Consider the following 5,000-nt stretch of genomic DNA (forward strand, 5'->3'; position numbering starts at 1 on the left):
ACACGCACATACGCACACGCGACACGCACACGCACATACAGACATACATACAAACATACATACATACATACTCGTGCACATACATACACACTATATATACATAAATATATAACTATATCTATATTATAAAGTATATATAAAGTATATAAATATATATATGACATATATACATATATACATATATACATATATACATATATATATATAGATATATATATATATATATATTTATATAAATATATATATAATATATTTATATATATATATATATATTATATATATACACACACACACACACACACACACACACACAACACACATTAACACATATATATATATATATATATATATATATATATATATATATATATATATATATTATATATATATATATATATATACACACACATATACATACAGACATACGCGAGTATGTGTGTGTGTGTGTGTGTTTGTTTTTATTATATTTATATTCAGCTTCAAAGACTTTTACGAGACACTCAAGCAGGATGTTTCCCAAGCTCGGTATGTGTTTCCTTTTCCTCTTCCTCCTTTTCCTCCTCCTTTTCCTCTTTTTCTTCCTCCTCCTCCGCCATCTCCACCACCACTTTCACCCCCTCCTCGACATCCTCCTCCACGTCCACCTCCATCTCCATCTCCATCTCCATCTCCATCTCTTCCTCAACCACTTTCCCCTCTTCCACCACCACCTATTCCTCCTCCTCCTCCTCCTCCATCATCACCACCACCTCTACCACCTTCTCCTCCTTCGCTCGTGTCTTAATCCTCCTCCTTTATCTTCGTCTGTCTCCTCCTCGTTCCTTTTTTTCCTCTCTCTTTTTTTCTTCGCTTGACGTAGGCTTACCCTCGCCGTCCCCATGTTGTCAACGACCTTCGCAGAAACCTTGGGCTTGTCTCGAAGGTCCTCGCGTCTGCCAGATTTTTTTCCTTTTTTTTGGTTTTGTTTATTTCGTGTTTTGACTTATTTTTTATGTATTGTTTTTTTGTTTGTTTCTTTTATTTGATAATCTGTTTTTTGTTATTGTTATTGTTAGTATTGGTATTGTGTGTGTGCGTGTGCGTGTGCGTGTGTGCGTGTGCGTGTGCGCGCTTGCGTGCTTGCCTGCTTCTTTGCTTCGGATGGTATAGATTTATTAGCATTAAAATTATTGCCTAATATTGGCAATGATCATGGTACCAGATAATGTTGATCATAATCGTGACGACTTTGGTGAAGAAGAAAAAGCGTAATGAAAGGAGACAAAAGGAAGGGAAGAAAGTTTTGAAAAAAAGAGGGTAAAAAAAGAGAGAAGACATGACATCACGCTCTGTCCCAAACACAAAAATTCGGTGTGGTCCCCCCCCCCATTGTTGAAGGCGAGCTAAAACCAGTACTCTTTTTTTTTCTCTCTCCCCCTTTTTTTATTTTTTATATGTTTTTTTTCTCTCTTTTTATTTTTATTTTCATTTGTATGAGGGCGTCTCTGGAATGAGATAATTAATTATGCAAGTTCCGTAGGGATGTGATCATTTGTGACTTTGATGTGTTGATGAGAGAGCGGGACATGGAAAGAGAGAGAGAGGGAGTTAAAGATAGAGAGAAAGAGAAAGAGAGAGATGGGGGGGGGGTAAAACGAGGGAGAGAAAACGAGACAAAGAAATCATGTGATAAAGAAATCATGCTATAGCACCCAGCCGTCCCCACCTACCAACCCACCCACCCACGTCAAGCTGCTTCCAGTTACACCCACTCACCCACCTAAAACCCCACTATACCACCTCAACCCACTCACCCATATCAAGCCGTTTCCACCAACTTACCTCTACCTAACCACCCACCCACCCACCCACCAACATCCACTTACCCATCCACTCACCCACCTACATCCACTTACCCACCCACCCATCCAACCACCCATCTTCCCCCTTCCAACCTCCACCCACTCACCTCCACCTACCCACCCACCCACTCACCTCCACCTACTTACCCATCCACTTACCTTCACCTACCCACCCATCCACTCACCTCCGCCTACCCACCTACCCACCCACCCACTCACCTCCATCCACCTACCCACCCACTCAACTCCACCTACCCACCCACTCACCCCCACCTACCCACCCCCCTACCCACCTACCCACCCGCCTACCCACCCACTCACCTCCACCTACCCACCCACCTCCACCTTTCATCACCCGCTCACCCACCTCTGGGACGCTCCCCCCCATCCCTCCCTCGCCCTCCCTCCCTCCCGATATCTTCCTTAATTAAAAGTTGAGTCCTGGGCCACAATTACCTGGAAGTTTTTTTTTCTTTCCCGGCAGGGCTTTACCAGAGAGGAGGGGGAGGGGGTATAGGGGAGATGGGATAGGGAGGGAGTGTTGGTATGTAGGGGAGGGGAGGGGGGTAGAGGAAGGGGATGGGGAGAAGTGGGGGGGGGTGTAGGGTGGAAAGAAGGAAATGGGATAGGGAGGGGGATAGAGGTATGTACTGTAGATTAGATTGGTGGGTAAGGAGATATAAAGGAGACAAGAGGAGAGGGGGAGATGTACGGAAGGTAGAAGAAATGAAGGGGATGGGGATAGGGATAGGGATAGGGATAGGGATAGGGAGGAGAGCCACCTGGACTCCGTTGTTTGTCGAAGCGTGCCATCTGGTCCATATTCCGTATTTCTCGGCCTGTGCTGGCTGAGCCTGGTGGATTAGGTGGATCAGGTGAAGGAAAGATGGATAGTCTGTTTAGAAGATGAGAATTAGATTTTTTTGACGGATGGACTTATTATGGACTTGTTGCTTATTTGTTTATAAGCTTCCCGAAAGTCGTTAATTAAGTGGCATCGTGTAGGCCTATGGGGCTCTATGGAGGCCTTTGGGATTTTCTTTTGGATGAATTGTGGTTTTATGTGTATGTTCAAGTGCGCGCGCGTACACACGATTTCGCTCTTGCTCGCTCACTCACTTACTCACTCACTCACTCACTCACTCACTCACTCCCGATTCCTATCTTCTTCCTTTCTTTTTTCCCCCTCACGTCTTCCCCCTCACTCCCTTCCTTCCTCTTCTGCTGTTCCTCCCCCACCCCCCTCTTCCTCTTCCGCTGTTCCTCCTCTCCCCTCTCTCCTCTCCCCCCTTCCCTCTTTCTTTGTTTTCCTTCCTCCTCCCCATTTAGCTACCTTCTCTTCTTTATCCTCTCCTCCTTCTCTCCTTCTTGCTTGCCTTCTACCTCCTCCTCCTCTTTCTTCCGCTCCCCCTCCCCACTCCCCCTCCCCCTCCCCCTTCTCTGTCTCGATAGTTTTGAAATATTGGCTTTCTTATGGAATCTCACTACACGTGGAAGAGGGGAAAGTAATAGATTTTTTTGGGGGGTGAAGGAAAGGTAATATACAAGTTTGTTGATAACTCTTGTGGTCTGTAAAGGAGAGAGAGAGAGTGAGTGAGGGAGTGAGAGGGGGTAGAGGGTGAGGGAGTGAGAGGGTGAGATATATAATATATATATATATATATATATATATATATAATATATATATATATATATATATATATATATATAGAGAGAGAGAGAGAGAGGTTGATGGCTGCGAGGGATGAGAGGGAGAAGCGAAGAGAGAGTGGTAATCAAGAGAGAGAGAGAGAGAGAGAGAGAGAGAGAGAGCAAGAGAGGGAAAGAGAGGAGAGGAGGAATGGAAGTAGAGAGGAATAATAATAAGAGAAGAGAAGGAGAGAGAGGGAGGGGAAGAGGAGAGAGAGAGATGGAAGATGAATCAGGAATGAGAAAAGATAAAGAAAAAAGAATAAACGAATAAAGGAAGTGAGAATTAGAGAAAAAGGAAATAGGAATGAATAAAAGAAAACGCGGACAGGAAGAAGCCAGAGATAAACCTAAATGAGAGAGAGAGAGAGAGAAAGACAGAGAGAGAGAGAGAGAGAGAGAGAGAGAGAGAGAGAGAGAGAGAGAGAGAGAGAGAGAGAGAGCAAGAGCGAGAGCGAGAGCGAGCAAGCGAGCACCAAAAACAATCAAGGAGAAACATTAGCCTCAAGAGAATTAAGAAGAAGAAGAAGAAGAAAAAAAAAAAAGAAGAGAGTGAGGAAAAAGAAGACGGAAAAACAAAATCGCTTTGACAAAACTACATCGAACTCTCGAGATAAAAGAGCCAAAGACACCCAAGATTTTGAGTTAATTGAAAACGTCATCTTCAGTCTCGTTAGGGATGAAGAGACAAAGAGGTCGGGCCCGTAGAGGGGTGGGGAGAGAGGGGGAGGGGGAAGGGGAGGGGAAGGGGAGGGAGGGGGAAAGGGAAGGGGAGGGGGAGGGGAGGGAGGGGAAAAGGGAAGGGGGAGGGGAGTGGTGGGGTGGGGGAAAGGGAAGGGGGAGGGGAGTGGTGGGGAGGGGGAGGGAGGACGGAGGGAGTGGGGGATGAAGGGGGACTAGGGATGGGATATATGGGGTGTTGGAGGGGGGAGGGGGTATTAGATGAGTGGGGGATAAAGGGGACTAGGGATGGGGTATATGGGGGTGGGGGATGGGGGTAATGGTGAAGGAATAAGGGAGTAGGGAGGGAGGAGGCATAGAGGGGGATTACGGGTATGAGGGCGAGGAGGAATATCAGGGAGCAAGAAGAAGAGAAGGTTGAGGGAAGCGAGATCGGAGAAAATATTTTGTTGACTTCGTTTCTATTCTTCGTATTTATCTTCTTATGTCTTCTGTAGTCTTCCTTATTACTGTTGTTATTGTTATCCTCCTTTGACCTTTTCTTCTTATTATGATAATGATTATCATCATCATCATCATTATCATTCTCCTCAACCCTCGGTTTCTTTTTCTACTGCTTCTTGTATTTTACTCATGTCTTCGTCCGGCTCCGGGCAAACACACCTTCTTCCTCCAATTATCATCCTCTTCTTCTTTTCCCTTCAGACATCCAGTTTGTCTTCCTTCCACGTCGTTTACTCTCTCGTTTATCTAACAGGAACGAAAATATCAGTCTAATCGTTCTACGTT

The 5,000-nt window shown here is 45.0% G+C and overlaps 1 protein-coding gene across 5 annotated transcripts in view; it reads left to right on the forward strand.

Moving 5' to 3' along the window:
* LOC122258856 (Ankyrin-repeat, SH3-domain, and Proline-rich-region containing Protein) overlaps positions 1 to 5,000 on the forward strand; it is a 565,439-nt gene that overhangs the window by 328,320 nt on the left and 232,119 nt on the right. The gene's annotated exons all lie outside the window — the stretch shown is intronic.

This window comes from Penaeus japonicus, unplaced genomic scaffold, assembly GCF_977035675.1.
Source record: "Penaeus japonicus unplaced genomic scaffold, GWHDUDI00000001_assembly GWHDUDI00000040, whole genome shotgun sequence".
In the NCBI taxonomy this organism is placed as follows: domain Eukaryota; kingdom Metazoa; phylum Arthropoda; class Malacostraca; order Decapoda; family Penaeidae; genus Penaeus; species Penaeus japonicus.